This window comes from Furipterus horrens, unplaced genomic scaffold (assembly GCF_987537825.1).
Source record: "Furipterus horrens unplaced genomic scaffold, mFurHor1.1.pri manual_scaffold_8, whole genome shotgun sequence".
NCBI lineage: Eukaryota > Metazoa > Chordata > Mammalia > Chiroptera > Furipteridae > Furipterus > Furipterus horrens.
Window position 1 is genome coordinate 84900618 of NW_028327178.1, and position 17730 is coordinate 84918347.

The window sequence follows — 17730 nt, forward strand, 5'->3', positions numbered from 1 at the left end:
TTAGCTCAATGACTAGTACATAGAAGGCATCAACAGTGGGCATTCAAGAGATCATTGAATTTGAATTGTCACTTAAGTAATAAGAAAACTTACACCAAATGTTTTATTTATTCCAAGTTTCCCAGTAAGTTAATGGCAAAGCCAGAACTCAGTCTCAGGCCATCTGATTCTTGGTTCAATACATCATAGTCTTTTCCTGGTATAATTTCCAATAAGATATCAGTCATTTTCCTCACCAGTCCATGAATTAACTCATCCTTTTTGTGCTTATCCAATATGTGGGGAAAAAGTAGCAATGTTGTGTCCCTCCTAAAAATGCTTCTAAGATATAGATTATCAGGGATCTGGTGAGCTCATAGATACTGCTATTTCAATTCTTTATTTCTTCCAAGGGAAAAAAGAAACCAGAGAATTAAAGAGGCTCACCCTGGATTGCACAATTAGTTACCAGATGTGCCAAGTCTCAGGCCAGTGCCATTCCACTTACCACATTGCCTTGTCGTTAAAGGCAAGGATCCAGGCTAACATGCTTGATCACTGCAAATAAGTACATTGGTTTCCCAACAGCTGCCATTGGACTGATTCCTTCTCCTTTGGACTGAACAGAGGACCATCTGAGACTCACACCATGCCATGAAGGCTTTCAGCTTTCATCACCACCACAGTGGTAGATTCCATCCAAGCACACTGGGTTCCGCCTGGCTCAAACACAGGGTAAATAAGCCTCCACAGCCCCTCCCTTCTCTACACACTCTCCCTCATTCATAAAAGCATGTCTGAACTTATCTAACTTCTTCATTTAAAAAAAAAAAAAAAACAGCTCTAAGGGAAGGTTTCACATTACTAAAAGCTGAAAGGTACTCCATAACTATCTCCAAATATTCAATGGGTGTTACTCAGAAAATAATTATAGCCTCTTTTCCAGCAGTTCTGAAGAGAGAATGAGAAAATTGTTCCAACAGCAGCCTCTGGGATCCAAAGTAGACACCATGGAGGAGAGATATGAGACACAGAAGGAGAGGCTGCAAACAGGTTTTTGATAAAACAAATTTGTTACAAACAATGAATTAAAATTTTATAAATCAACAAAAGTTAATCAAACAGAAGAATATTCTAACTAGCCTCATCAGCAACTTCATAAACATCTCAAAAGAAGACAATGTTTGTTGGTCTCTGGAATTTGTCCCCGCAGGAAATTTGGGATTAAAGTTGCTGATTTAAGACATGTAATCTGTGAGGAAGAATTAACTAGACCAGTGCTCTTGGTTGACTAATGCCTACTTCATTCCAGTCCCTCACGTGGGCACAATTCAATAAGAAATAGGAGAAAGACAGTTGAGCCATGGACCAGAAGACTTGGTTGAAACACATCCCTCTGCTCTTTTGTGTTCTTATCTGAAAGAAGGGGATTAGAAAAGATTAGGGCCTTAATTTTGGACAGACCAGTCCAAATACCAACTTAAATACTTGCCAGAAATGCCATTTAAAGTCTCTGAGTTTCACTTTTTCTCTCTCAAAAAATATGAGGTCTGTCCAGAAAGTATCTACCCATATAATATGAAAAATAGAGACATTTATTGAAGATGTAAGAAACATTGTACATAGGACAATGACACCTTCGTCCCCTTCAAAGTAGGCACCTTGGGACCTCACACAGTTCTCCTAGCATCTCTTCCACTGTTCAAAACACTCTGCAAAATCCTTTATTGGAATCACCATCAGCGGCCCCATCATATTTTCCTGAATCTCATCGATGGCTGACATCTATTCCCTTTAAAGTTGATTTTAGTTTTAGGAAGAGCTATAAGTCTCAGGGCACCAAATATGGGCTGTAGAGGGACTGAGTCACCTGGGTGTTTTGATGTTTCACCAAAAACTCTGCATGGGATGTGATGCATGAGCAGGCACATTGTCGTAATGAAGCTGCCAATCACCAGTCGCCCATAGCTGTGGCCATTTTTGTCATATTGCATCTCTCAACTGATGAAGGGCATTGAGGTAGTACTCCTTATTAATTGTTTGGCCTAGAGGGGCATACTCATGATGGATAATGCCTTCCCAATCAAAAAACAGAGTTAACATCGTCTTGATCTTGTTGCGATTTTGCTGTGCCTTCTTCAGGCATGGAGAACCAGGCAACTTCCATTGGGTGACTCGGCCTTCATTCCCGGATCATAGCCTTAGACCCGTGATTCATCTCTGGCTATGACCTTCATGAGGAAACCTGGTTCATTGGCAGCAGTTTGAATCAAGTCATTAGCAACTGCAGCTCGCTGTTTCTTCTGCTCTGGTAGCAGAAGCTGTGGAACAAATTTTGCCATGACACATTTTGTGCCAAGGTCATGAGTCAAAATCTAGGACACAGTAGTTTTTGGAATCCCCAGATCAGCTTCTAGTTCTCACACTGTCAGTTGCTGATCTTTGTTGATTCCAGTGCATACAAGTTCAACATTCTTGGGTGTTCTGCTTGTTGCAGGCCTTCCAGAACATGGGTCACTTTCAACAGATTCTCAACCACATTTGAAGTATCTGTCCCAACTTTTATTTGTGCTACACTCTGCATCACCTCTGAAAGCCTTCTGAATCATCTGAATCATTTCCATGGAGGAATGTTTAAGCTTAATGCAAAATTTGATGCAGACTCATTGCCCTACCCACTGAGACATTTTGAATCCATTGGCCACACAGTACACATGCTCACTCAATGAGGTCTACCATCCCCACTGACTAGTACAGTGAAGTCTTCATTGTTCACGCATGTACATTCCAGGCCACTCTCCTTGGGCACCAGGTACCATATATGTTGGGCAAACCATTCTCGTTATATTGTCGTATATCATCTCACAGGAATTCTGTGAAAATTTAAGTAACTTAAAGGTTCAATATCTCCATTATACTCAATTTAAATATATTCATGTATTCCATTCCACCTTTTCCACATAACCTTTTCGGGAGGAGTAAACAACACAATATACATGTCTGACTTATAATCACCACATAATAAATGTTAATTTTCTTTTTTCTCCCTTCCCAACCAATCATCATTATAATTAAGGTTTTGTAATAGTGAATGCCTAAAATCCTTGCTAATTCTATAATTATCCTAATAAATCCCCTGCCTCACCACTTTGCTTTATTTATATATCTTTGGATCCAGCACAGTAGCAAGTTAGTACAGTTATATGCCTTAATTAGTGTCTGTAGTATTGAATTAAGTTTTCCCAATATAAAACAGGTTTAGGGTAAGGCACAACCTCTCTCTGTTTCTAGAACTCTGTGTTAAAGGAAATAACTGTGCTTCTTAACTTAGGGGGAGGTTATGAGAGGTAAGCTATAGTCTTGCAGAAGACAGCACTGACATAGAACAGTTTCACAGGAGAGAAGCCCACACCACATTTCCACTTGCATTTCACATGTGAAGCATCTTCGTGCAATCAGATGGCTGCTTCTAGAATTCAGCAGCAATTTCTAGCAGCTAATTTTATTTCATAAGTACCATATCAATGTGCTATTTTTAGACAGTGCCCACAGTTCAAAGAGAGCCATCAAGAATCTCCCTTTGAACCCATATTTGATTGCTGGCCAAAATTTCCATATCCTGTTCTAGGCCGCTTCAAAAACATCTGTTTTGATTAAAGGGTGATCAAGAAAGTGCTCTCACATTATAGAGGAAATGGACTTAATTTAATATAAATTGCTGGCACCATAAGCCCTTCTTTCGAGGCTGAAGAAGCGATCATCAACATCTGTGCCAAACCCAGTAGGACAGGCTGGGCCATGCTGACCACAAACCACATGACTCAGTTCTGGGAAGAATTGTCCTAAAATGTGAGACTGGTGAAGTTACACGGGATGGTCTCTATCACCCAAGTTTGGCATATATAATCCCAACTAGATCTGAGAAAAGAACAATTATAGAGAAGTCACATTCCATCCCATGCTGGGTGGGGCTTTCCTGATGCCAATGAATCTCAGATATACTTCTTCCATTGCCACTTCTCCCTCTGCCTCTTCTTCAAGTATTAAGTACTGAACTTGAGTCACTTCAAAAAAATTTAAAAATGTCTCTTACCTTGTGTTCCATTTCCAATCTTATTGTTACTGTACATAAACCTATAATCTTGATTGATTGTCTGATATCTACATATGAAGGTTAACAGTATAGAAGACACTTATTGTGCACCCACAGTAGTCATAGCACTAAGGGTTCAACGTGTGGTCTTCTTGTAAAGGAGTCAACAGGCCTAGAGAGGGAGTAGGACAAAAGGAGGCAAAAGTAAGTGTTCTCAGAGTGGTAGAACTCAGAGAATAAAAAGGTGATTTTCAATTGGGCCAATTAGTAATGGAATGGCCCATAAAGAGGTCTTTGAAGGATTTAGTAGGTAATGATTGTCGGGAGAAGTGCTATGCAGGTAACAGAAATGGCATAAGAAAAGAAGCATTCTAGAAAGTGCAGGCAGGACATGAACTTGACCATCAAAAACAATTCCAGCAAACCCTTTCTGTAATGAGTTAGATTACACTAGGGAACACAGTTTTTGATGAGTAAGTTCTGACACTTGTTTTTTACTAACTTTTAGCATATGAATCCAAAAATGACCCAGTTTTTCTCTATCACATCAACTTCCTAAGGTACAGGATACCTTCCCTTTGTCCCCAAAATCATACAAAATGTACATACAAAGGAAAATAAAGGAAAAAATTACCTGAATAGACTGTTTATTTAGAGTTATTTTATTCATATAAAGACTATATATTGTTACTGCAAGTCAAATTGTATACAAGTAGTAAAGTTCTGCTACCAAACATACATATTAAGATACTTTATCTTTTCAAACGACAGGCTAGGAAATGCCAAAATGAAATACTTGAAACAGTCTCCTTGAGTTGGCAAAGCTTTAACAAAGTGCTTCATGAGACCCAGTTTTATGTGCAGAGGTGGGAATATAATGTTCTTTCTGTCAACAAGTGGCTCATGTAGAATGTTTGGATCACCAGGTTTGAGGTCAGATCTTGGAGGCCAATTCGACTCCACCTAATGCTTCTCATGAACTCTGCTGTCCCACATACACAGAAAACATGGATACTTGGTGTACCCGCATTCCTGACCAGGAAGGAAGCAGACCATTTGAAGGTCAACACAGATGATCCAAATGTGCTTGTGACATTGCAACAGATCAATGACTCTCTTTATATCTTCATATTTTTCACAAAAACAAACTGAGTGGTCAATTGGGACTGCACCAAATAAATTGCCATTGTGGAGGAGGACACACTTCAAACTCTGCTTTGAGCTATTGATGAACAGTCACCATTCAGTTGCATTATAGATGGGAATTCCCAATTCCTCCATTAGGCCATGTATGTTATGGCAATACACAAAGCCATAATACACCAATGCACTTTCTCTTGATGGAAAGTAGGATACTTTCGCTTCTTTTTCAAGTAAGTTTTTCTCATGCAGTCTTTATTTTTTTTTTTTTTTTTTTTTACTGTTCTTCAAGAGACCTCATTTTTTTTTTTTTTTTTTTTTTTTGGTTTTTCAATTACAGCTGTCCCCTTTTCTCCCAATTTCTCTCCCTCACCCAACCCACCCCCTCTCCCGCAATCATATCCCTCCCCGTTGTCCATGTCCATGAGTCATTAATATATGTTCTTTGACTAAACCCTTCCCTTACTTATCCCCCTTCTCTCCCTCCCCCCTCCCCCCTATTGACTGCTATTCTGCTCTTTGTTCTATTTAGTTCTTTTGTTTGTATTGTTCTTTAGTTTCCTGTATTAGGTAATATCATATGGTATTTTTCTCTCTTTGCCTGGCTTATTTCACTAAGCATAATTCTCTCTAGTTCCATCCATGTTGTTGCAAATGGCAGGAGTTCCTTCTTTCTTTCTGCTGCATAGTATTCCATTGTGTAAATGTACCACAGTTTTTTGATCCACTCATCTACAGATGGGCACTTAGGTTGTTTCCAGCACTTAGCTATTGTAAACAGTGCTGCAATGAACATAGGGGTGCATAAGTTCTTTTGAATTGGTGTTTTAAGATTCTTCGGGTATAATCCTAGTAGTGGAGTCGCTGGTTCAAAAGGCAGTTCCATTTTTAATCTTTGGAGGTAATTCCATACTGTCTTCCATAGTGGCTGCACCAGTCTGCGTTCCCACCAACAGTGCAGTAGGGTTGCCGTTTCTCCACATCCTCGCCAGCACTTGTTCTTTGTTGATTTGTTGATGATGGCCATTCTGACTGGTGTAAAATGGTATCTCATTGTGGTTTTTATTTGCATCTCTTTGATGGCTAATGATGTTGAGCATTTTTTCATGTGTCTATGGACCTTCTGTATGTCCTCTTCAGAGAAGTGTTTGTTCAGGTCCTTTGCCCATTTTTTAATTGGGTTGTTTGTTTTCTTGATGTTGAGTCGTATCAGCTCTTTATATATTTTGGAAATCAGTCCCCTGTCTGTGATGTCATTGGCAAATATGTTTTCCCATATGGTTGGCTTCCTTTTCATCTTGCTGATGTTTTCTTTTGCTGAGCAGAAACTCTTTAGTTTCATGTAATCCCATTTATTTATTTTTTCCTTTATTTCTCTTGCTTTAGGAGATGTATCCGTGAAGAAATTGTTACGTGAGATATCCGATATTTTCTTGCCTATGTTTTCCTCTAGGACTTTTATGGTGTCACGACTTACATTTAAGTTTTTGATCCATCTTGAGTTTATTCTCGTGTGTGGTGTAAGTTGGTGGTCTAGTTTCATTTTTTTGCAGGTCCCTATCCAGTTCTCCCAGCACCATTTGTTAAAGAGGCTCTCCTCACTCCATTTTATGTTCCTACCTCCTTTATCAAATATTAGTTGACCATACCCCTGGCTGGTTTGGCTCAGTGGATTGAGCGTCGGCCTGCGAGCTAAGTGTCACTGGTTCGATCTTCCAGTCAGGGCACATCAGAGAAGGAAAACTCTGACTCCAAAAAACCTCCGCTGCCTTGCGGCATACCTCTTCAGGGGAAAGGCTAAGGGAGTAAACCCCGACAGAAAATCCGGAGCCGGAGTCCCTAAGGCGGTTTGACGTTGTAGTCAACACCGGCAACTCCTGCGGCGCACCTGAAACCAAGCTGTATTGACTCCGTCATTCCCTTGGACCCTTCAGCTGCGAAGAGAGGGGGGGGTCTGCTGCATGGGCAACAGCAGACCCTCCATATCACCCTGCCCAGGCTCTGTAGCTTCAGCTTCACTGGAGAGGACACTCCAGCGTCATCGCAAGATGTCGATTCAACACGGGAGGAGACAGATACCGTGTCACTCCCGAGTCAGACTGCACAACCATTCTCGGCGGTGCAGATAGACTCTTAAGAAGCTACACCATCGTCTCTCGAGACGGACGGCTGCCGACGGACAACGATGACGAGTTGACCATAGAGGCCTGGGTTTATTTCTGGACTCTATTCTGTTCCACTGATCTATATGTCTGTTCTTATGCCAGTCCCAGACTGTTTTGATTACAGTGGCTTTGTAGTATTGTTTGATATCTGGTGTTGTGATTCCTCCTGCTGTGTTCTTCCATTTGAAGATTGCTTTTGCTACTCGGGGTCTTTTTTGGTTCCATATGAATTTATGGAGTATTTGTTCTAGGTCTGTGAAATATGTCATTGGTATTTTAATAGGGATTGCATTGAATCTGTAAATTGCTTTGGGTAGTATGGCCATTTTGATGATGTTGATTCTTCCCATCCAAGAACATGGTATTTGCTTCCATTTATTTGTATCTTCTTTAATTTCTTTCTTCAATGTTATGTAATTTTCAGAGTACAGGTCTTTTATCTCTTTGGTTAAGTTTACTCCTAGGTACTTTATTTTTCTTGTTGCTATAGTAAATGGTATTTTCTTTTTTGTCTCTGTCTCTGATATTTTATTGTTGGTGTACAGAAATGCCTTAGATTTCTGTATATTTATTTTGTATCCTGCGATTTTGCCAAATTCACTTATTATATCGAGTAGTCTTTTAGTGGAGTTTATAGGATTTTCTAGGTATACTATCATGTCATCTGCATATAATGAAAGTTTTACTTCCTCTTTCCCAATTTGGATGCCTTTTATTTCTTTTTCTTGTCTGATTGCTGTGGCTAGGACTTCCAACACTATGTTGAATAGGAGTGGAGAGAGTGGACAACCTTGTCTAGTTCCTGAATTCAGGGGGAATGCTTTTAGTTTTTGTCCATTGAGTATGATGTTGGCTTCAGGCTTCTCATATATAGCCTTAATTATGTTAAGGTATGCTCCCTCTATTCCCATTTTGCTGAGTGTTTTCATCATAAATGGGTGTTGTACTTTATCAAATGCTTTTTCTGCATCTATTGATATGATCATGTGATTTTTGTCTTTCATTTTGTTTAGGTGATGTATTATATTTATTGATTTGTGAATATTAAACCATTCTTGCATCCCTGGAATGAAGCCCACTTGATCGTGATGTATGATCTTTTTGATGTATTGCTGGATCCTGTTTGCCAATATTTTATTGAGGATTGTGGCATCTATGTTCATCAGCGATATTGGCCTGTAGTTTTCTTTCTTTGTGTGTCTTGACCTGGTTTGGGGATTAGAATAATACTGGCTTGATAGAAAAAGTTTGGGATTTTCCCCTCTTCTTGGATTTTTCGTAACAGTTTGAGGAGGATAGGAGTTAGTTCTTCCCTGAATGTTTTGTAGAATTCACCTGTGAAGCCATCTGGTCCAGGGCTTTTGTGTGCAGGGAGATTTTGGATTACTGTTTCAATTTCCTTCTTTGTTATTGGTCTGTTGAGACTTTCCACTTCTTCTTGATTCAGTTTTGGAAGGTTGTATGTTTCTAGAAATTTGTCCATTTGTTCTAGATTGTCAAATTTCTTGCCATACAGTTTTCTGTAGTAATTCCTAACTATCATTTGTATTTCTGTGGTATCAGTCGTGATTTCTCCTCTTTCATTTCTGATTTTGTTTATTTGGGTCTCTCTCTTTTTTTCTTGATTAGACTGGCTAGAAACTTGTCGATTTTGTTTATTTTTTCAAAGAACCAGCTCCTAGTTTTGTTGATCTTTTGGATTGTTTGTTTAGTCTCTATGTCATTTAGTTCTGCCCTGATCTTGATGATTTTGTTCCTTTTTCTTGCCCTAGGCTTTGTTTGTTGTTGTTGTTCTAGTTCTTGTAGCTTTATGGTTAGGTTTTTTATTTGAGATTCTTTTATCCTTTTCAGATATGCCTGTATTGCTATGAACTTCCCTCTCAGGACTGCTTTTGCTGTGTCCCACAGGTTTTGGGCTGTTGTGTGCTCATTATCATTAGTTTCTAGAAATTTCTTGATTTCTTTTTTGATGTCATTGTTAATCCATTCATTATTTAATAGCATGTTATTCAATCTCCATGAGTTTGGGTGTCTTTGATTTTTTTTCTTTGAGGTTGATTTCTAGTTTCAAGGTACTGTAGTCTGAAAAGATGCTTGATATGATTTCAATTTTCTTGAATTTGTTGAGGCTTGTTTTGTGTCCTATCATGTGGTCTATCTTTGAAAATGTCCCATGTGCATTTGAAAAGAATGTATATTTTGCTTCTTTGGGGTGGAAAGTTCTATATATATCAGTTAGGTCCATGTGGTTTAGTGTGTTGTTCAATGCCTGTATATCCTTGCTGTTTCTTTGTTTGGATGATCTGTCTATTGTTGATAATGGAGTGTTGAAGTCCCCTACTATGAGTGTGTTGTTGTTGATATCCTTCTTGTGGTCTTCTAGTATTTGCTTTATGTATTTGGGTGCTCCTATGTTGGGTGCATATATGTTTATCAATGTCATATCTTCTTGACGGATTGTTCCTTTAAGTATTATGAAATGTCCTTCTTTGTCTCTTTTTGTTGCCCTTGCTTTGAAATCCGTTTTGTCTGATATGAGGACTGCTACCCCCAGCTTTTTTTTCTGGTCCGTTTGCTTGGAATATTTTTTATAGCCCTTTACTTTCAGTATGCGTAAATCTCTAGTTTTGAGGTGTGTTTCTTGTAGACAGCAAATATGTGGGTCCTGTTTTCTTATCCATTCCGTTACCCTATGTCTTTTAATGGGAGCATTTACATTTAAGGTTATTATTGACGTGTATTTATTCATTTCCCTTTGTACCTCTGTTCCTCTCCTCTCGTGTTCTTTCCTTCTTTTTTCTTAGAACACACCCTTTAGCATTTCTTGCAATGCTGGTTTGGTGGAGATGTATTCTTTCAGTCTTCGTTTGTCTGAGAAACTCCTTATTTCACGTTCTATTTTGAATGAGAGCCTTGCTGGGTAGAGTATTCTTGGTTGTAGGCCTTTGTTTTTCATTGCTTGAAATATTTTTGACCATTCCCTTCTGGCTTGTAATGTTTCTGTTGAGAAATCAGTTGATAGCCTTATCGGAGCTCCCTTGTATGTTATTTGCTGTTTTTCTCTTGCTGCTTTTAGGATTCTCTCTTTGTCTTGAAATGGTGCCATTTTAATTATGATATGCCTTGGAGTGGGTTTTTGGGGGTTCCTCTTCACTGGAACTCTCTGTGCTTCCTGAACTTGTATAGCTTTTTCTCTCGTCAGGTTCGGAGACTTTTCTGTCATTATTTCTCCTATCAGTTTTTCAATTCCATGCTCCTTTTCTTCTCCCTCTCTAATTCCAATGATCCTGATATTATTCCTTCTCATGCTATCCTGTAATTCCCTTACATCTTGTTCATATTTTTTTAATCTTTTTTCATTTTGCTGTATTGTCTGGCAGTTTTTCTCTACATTATCTTCTAACTCACTAATCCGATCCTCTGCTTCGTTTAGTCTGCTTTTGACTGATTCTACTGTGTTTTTCAGTTCAGAGATTGAATTCTTCAATTCTTCCTGGTTCTTGTTAACAGTTTCTGTGTCTTTTTTTATGCTGGTGTAGTTCTCTGCAAGTTCCCTGTAATTTTCTTGGAGCTGCTGGTAACTTCCTTGGAGGTTGTCATAGTTGTTTTTAAGGATGTCAAGTATATTGAGCTTCTTTACCACCATAGTTTTGAATTCCATGTCTGACATTTGGGCTATGTCTATTTCATCTATCTCTCTTTCTGAGGATTCCTCTTTTCTTTTCATTGAGGGGTTATTTTTGCGTCTTACCATGTTGGATTCTTTTTGTTTGTTTTTATTTATTTATTTGTTTGGGGGGGTGGTCTGCTTTGACTTCCCTCCTTTGTGGTATGATATTCTTTATGGGAGATCTGGGGGTTTCAGTGGTGCAGTCTCTTTGATCTCCTGAGCTTGATGTTCTTGGGTTAACCTTTATGTCGTTTGTTTATACTGTCTGGTTATATTTCAGATGTTCTTTGGTAGGATCTTCCTTCTGGCTAGTTGATTGAGAGTCACTCTATTCACTTTGTCTTGAGTTCTTTTGTGGAGATGCCGTTCAAAACATAAACACACAGCCCTGGCAGGAGACCCAGACCCTCAAAAAATATCCCCCACCCTCTATCCCACTATCGTCTGCCAATGAGCCCATATTAATATAAATGTAAAGAGATTAGAGCTTTTATACTATAAGAAGAATAGATAAGAGTTGTTTTTAGGAAGGAAAAATATAATTTTTGATAGAGGGGGTGATAGATTAATAATAGTTGAGACTATGCAAACCAGTAGGTAATATTTACATTGTATGTTAATAAAAATAGAGGAAAAGGATGGAATAATGCATAATATAGTAAGAAAGTGGGATTGTATTGTATTGGGTTTATATAGTAATTATATTCTATTATTTAGAGTGATAGGGGGGCTAAACTAGACACACAAACAAATAAACGATTGAAGAGAAAGGATGAGAAGGAGAGGTTATATGCAACAAGTTTGAGATAAAGTTTGTTTTTCTTTTGGAAGGGGAAAAAACCAACAAAAAAATAAGAAAGAAGGGAAGAAAGAAAGAAAGAGAGAAAATAAAGAAGAAAGAAAGAAGAAAGAAAGAAAAAAAAAGAAAAAAATAAAAAATTAAAAAAAAATTAAATCCCAAGAAAAAAGAAGAAAGAAAGAAAAGAAAGAATAAAGAAGAAAGAAAGAAGAAAGAGAGAAAAAAAAGAAAAAAGTGGGAAAAAAAAAAGGGATGTTTTTACTCTGTTTTAGCCTTGGTGTGTCGCCTTCTTTTTCTGCGTCCGCAGCTGGTCTAGTGTGGCAGTTCAGAGGTTCTTGTTTCTTGCATCACTGGTGTGCGCCCTCGGTTGCCGGCACAGCGTGTTCCCTTGCTGCCAGCTGGAGCCAGCTGAGGTGTCCTTGCACGCGAGCCCCTGCACTGGCGGGGAGGCCCGAGAGCTTGCCCCGCGATTGGCGCCTATTGTTGCAGGGCTGAGCTGTTTTTGCGCTTGCGTGCCCGTGCCCTCAGTCCCGCTGAGCCGAGCTCCGGGAGTTGGTCTCTCGCCTCTTAGGGCGGGGCCGCGGACACTTGTGCTCAGTGGAAGTGAGCATCTGTGAGTCGCTGCCGCCCGCTGTTCCCGTGCTGCAGCCGCCCCGTTCCCTCACCCGTCTGGGCGGGCATGAACAGAGCCTGCGCTAGTGGTCTGCTTTCCGGCCTGGGGCCCGGCGCCCACGGGAGCTGGCTAGGGGTGTCTGCACACAGTCCTCTGCGTGTTCAGTGGGCCCTCCCTGTGCCCGTTGGGGCACTGATCTTATGTCCATTGGGGAGTGTCCGAGGGACGCCTGGACTCACTGCCCCACACACCTGGGCCAGTGAGTGAGAGCACTTCCCTATGTGCGCCCCCGGGACCCAAGGGTAGGGTTGGGGAGTGGATGAGTGTGCCTCTGCGCCTGCGCTCCTCAAGAACGGCCTACCACCCTCAAACTTTCCTCCCCTCTCCGCCGTCCACTAGAGAAAAATATAAAGGAGAATTATGTTCTCACTTGCCCGGCAGCACGCTGTCTCCTGTCCTTCGGCGCCAATGCCACTTGGTCAATTCCAGTCTCTGCCAGCTGGCAGAGATCCGCTCTCCTCCCGACTCCTCTCTGGGGTAGCCTGTGGTCGCCAAAAAGCCTTTGTGTACTTCCAGCAGCAGCTCAGGCAGCCGCCCCAGTCAGGAATCCCGTTTCGTCCCCTTTTCCTCCGCTATCCTCACTGAACAGGTTGTTCCCAGATGGATTTTCTCTAATCCAGCAGTGCCTTGGCTCGACTCCTACCAGTGTCCAGCTGCTCACTGAGATGTTCTGTCTGCAATGAGCCCAAACTGCAGACGGGTCTCGGGAGCCTGAAAACGCAGCCTCCCCTCACTCCTCCACCATCTTCTCCCTCCTCTCATGCAGTCTTGATGCTAGGAATTCTGAAGCCTTTTTGGATAGTCTCAAATCTTGTGCCAAATCATTCAACTCATGCTGATCAAATCCCTTATGAACTGAGTCATCTTCAATTTCAAAATCTTCATCGTTGCTGTCACTTAGTTCTTTGCCATACTCCTATTTTTTGAAAGAGGGTAGTTCAGTGAAAATTGGCACTGGGATTTCAGCTGAATGAGGCACTGGGCATATAACTGGTGGTAGACTAGGATACTCTATTTTACATTTATTTTTCTTGTTCTACCCTGACATTTTCACTATACAAAATTGACAGTCACTTGAATGATCTCTGGGCTCTCGCCAAACCATAAGTATACTAAATGGCAATTTATCATGTGTTCCCTTCATCCACATCTGTAAACTCTCAACACACTGCTTGCACACCTTGTGAGGGGCCCAAGACTTATCTTGATCACCAAGTTTTATTTTAAAATATGCAAAATAGGCTTGCCTTTCAAATGCCCTGGTGTTTGTCCTTTGACTGGGAATGGTGAAACTGCCACAGATTTAACAGAATGAATCAGAGTTGTTTAGGCACTTACAACGAGAAATAGCAGAGGCAGACATGATCTGAAGGAAAGGAAATGAGTAGGTATTTAAATAAATAAAATCTACTAACTCCTTGTATACAGACAAGAACTTGGACTACATTTCGGAATACACTTCACTATATAGAGCGGCACACAACCTCTCACCACACTGTCTCATGTGTAACTGAATAGCCTACACAAGTATGAACCTGTTGCTGGTCTCCAAGGTCATCCCCTACCCCTCTCCACTCAAGGGAGGTTTGCTCTCAGCCAATAGGAGAGTACTAGTGCTTCCCTCATTCCAGGTTCGATCCAGCCTAGAGTGGTCACATTAAGATAAGCTATACAGAAAAAAACTTGATGTGATAGAAGAAGACTAACTGCAGTTTTGAAATCAGCATGCCTATAAGTCTAAAACAGCTGAAAAATCGAACTCAGTGGGAATTATGTTAAAAATTGTTCCCGTGTTATAGATAAACACATAAAAGCAATTGGGAAACTGAGGTTGATAGGTTTTATATAGTCATAAGTGTTGAGTAGCGTCATGAATAGGGAGTTGGGGCAAGGATACCTGGCAGCAGTAGGCAAGGGCTGGGCACCAAAGAATAGAGGGGCTTGGTGTAGGCAGCAGAGAAGGTATTTCAGGAGAGTAAAACAATTGATATAAAGGTCACCTCTATGAGTACCTTCCTTCCCTTTTTCTAAACCCATTCACTCATTCATACATCGATATTTATTGAGCTCCTACTATGTGCCAGGCTTTGGAGATAGAGGTTCTTTTATAGTATTATGAGCCCCCTCACAGTTTTTACAGTATTGTGGAGGGGATGAAATTAAATAAGTGCAAAAACAATTACAATTTAATTGTTATTGTGATAAATACAGTGAAGAAAAAGTTCAAAGTATTTTGAGCATCTATAATTGGAATACAGGTGCCTGTTTAAAGGTTGCTTTTCAAATTCCAAACAAATGTCTGTATATCCCAGTCTCTACAAAGCAAGCCTGTGACCCACACTATCTTCTCACAGTACTCTGCAGCTCTGTAGCTGTCCTCTGTGGGTGCCCTTGTTCCCTTTCCTTGCAATCACCCAAAACAGCATTACCAATTTGTCTTCAACACCTGCTGCACCAGTTTTATGACTCCCTGCAGTGCTGTCAGTGCCCCACCCAGATCCCCTTTACTAGCTAGGTGCCTCCATCTCCCAGCTGTTCTCAGGGGTGGCTGATAGCTCTCAGCTGCTCCTATGCCTTATCCTGGGTGCTCTCTCTCAATAAATCCCTTTCCAGCTCTGTTTGTAAGAAATCCACCTAAAACTTTGTCCTTTTCTGAGTGCTACAGTGCCTTCAATAGCAAATTTCAATCCTTTTGATCTCTCCTCCAATGCTCTGCTTAAAGTGCCCATAAGCAGTGAAATCCAGAGACCAGGAGCCAAACAAGGAAGAGAAAGGTTCTTAGCTAATCAGCCCCTGAAATACTATAAATCTTAGCTAACAATACAGCATGATATAACAATATATTATATATCAATGGTTTCTCATTTGATAAAGTATTCTTAAGTGTTCATTTTCGTTTCCCTTATAACAAGCTGTCCTCATTGTAAGATTTCAATATGCAAATAATACTTTATTAAGGTATGATTCATATACAGTAGCATGCACATGCCTCAACACTATATAAATTAACCATTTAATATTATAAATATCATCCAGGTCAAGACACAGCAATTATTTTATACCCCAGAAAGGTCCCCAATGCCCCTTGTCAGCCCTACCAGAGGCAATATCTATTCTGATTTGTCAAGTTTTCATATAATGGAATCATACGGTACACACTTTTTTCTGTCTGGCTATTTTTGTTCAATGAAATTTGTTGTTGTTGTTTTTAATCTCCATCCATTAGATTGTTTGTATCAGTTTATCCCTTTTTATTGCTGAGAAGATACACCACAATGGATACACCACAGTTTGTTTATCCATTTTCCTACTGGGTTGTTTCCAGGGTATGGAAATTATGAATCAGTCTGCCAAGAAACTTCCTGTATACCCCATATTAGAAGAGTTCATAATTAGATTAGCTATAGAAAGTCTATTTAGTGAATCCTCCTTTCCCAGTGCAGTTAGAAAGCAATAAACCCTGGGGAGGCGGGACGTCAGAGGTAATAAATCTACAGACCCAGATTATCAGAGGGAAATTAATCTTGAGTTCAGTAGGCAGCTTGAAGGCATCCAGGGGTCAGAAAGCAGGGTCTGGAAGGCTGGCACAGAGTGGGCGTTCCATTCCAATGCTCCTCATGTCCAGGGCCCCCAGTCCACTGAATATTGCTTTCATGTACTTGATCCCAGCATGGGATGGAGCTATCTGTGTTACTTTACCCACATTGAATAGAATACCAAAGCTTGGGCATTTCCCACTTAAGGGATTTATTTTCCAGTGGGGGAAATTCTCATAATCCCATGTGAATTTTTGCATAGCCTATAATAAATTTACTTCTTACTTTACTAATTCCTTTAAAGCAGGCTTCCACATATTGGGTGTCACACATTTGTCTTGAATTGTAAATGTGCAAACTTTACAAAAACTCAATCATTTAACCTTCCTAGCTACCCTATAAGCTAGGTCCCATTATTTCCATTTTACAGATGAAGAAATAGGCACAGAAAAGTTACATAACTTGCCCAAATTATGTAGCCACCATGATATTGTTGCCGGGTCTGTGGGCTTGTTTTGTGTCATGATTAGCACTATATTATGAAAAAATGGGTGCTCTATAATATAGCAACTGTATTTATCTAGAGGTCATGGCCATAAGAATCCAGTACACAGCTAAGACAAGGGAGAAAGGAAAAAATTCAGTACATGGTCTTTCCAGGATCCTAGAAAGCTGTAAGTAGGCATACTGTTCCAAGACTGGAAACCCCAGAATGGGGACATGGCCTTATTGTTCCTGAGGCTGAATCAAGAATCAGGAAGGTCTGGAATGCCATAAAAGGTTCGGGGTATAGTTTGTTTGCAGCAAGTTTCCCCTGGACAACAATACAGCCCAGGTGTCAAAGGACTGGGTGTTGAGAGCAAAGCACTTGGCCTGCGGCAGTGAGAGGCAGCAGTGGCTTGGGGTAGCAAGCTCAACCACAGAGCATGAATATCTGTACTAAGTGGTTACTTAGATCCTGATGAAATTCCATGTCCTTAGAAACAATCTGTCTTACAATAGTTAAGTGTGGTCTCTTCCCCAAAATTGATAGCCGACCAGAAATGCCATAATGAGGGCTAATAGATGAGCAAACAGCTTAACCCTCAGTTAGAGCCTATTACTCTTAGTTGATGTATATAAGTCTAACAAACATAAAAGGGAAAGAAGACACAAGTCAGCTGCAAGCTCACGTACAGCAGGAGAAAGGATCCCGGACATCCTGACAAGCAAAAAAGCAAGAATTCAAAGATCATAGAAATTCAGCTTAAGGCTACAGTATTACCTACTTTCCTGAAGACTTCATCGTATATATTAATCCTATCTCCTTATTTTCTCTACTTCTGATGATTTGATATCTGGGGCTTTGCTATCCTATAGAGACTGTCCCTCCAAGGGCTCACCAATTACTAGAGATAGCAAATAACTCAACCTGGGAACATGCCTTTCATATGCACACTGCCCAGCCCAGAGTACACACCTCAGCCACCTCCTTTATCAGACTCTTGCGCTCTGGGCGTCTCCCCACCTGCCCTAGCCACTCCAGGCACATGTACCAGGCAGCCAGGGACAGCCCCTGTGCCCTGAAGCCCACAAAATTACCCAAATTAACCAATTTTAAGCTGACTTACCTACCTCATTCATTCCTTCCCACAGAAACTAAAATAAAGGTCCTTGCCTAAGTTTTCTGCCCCTT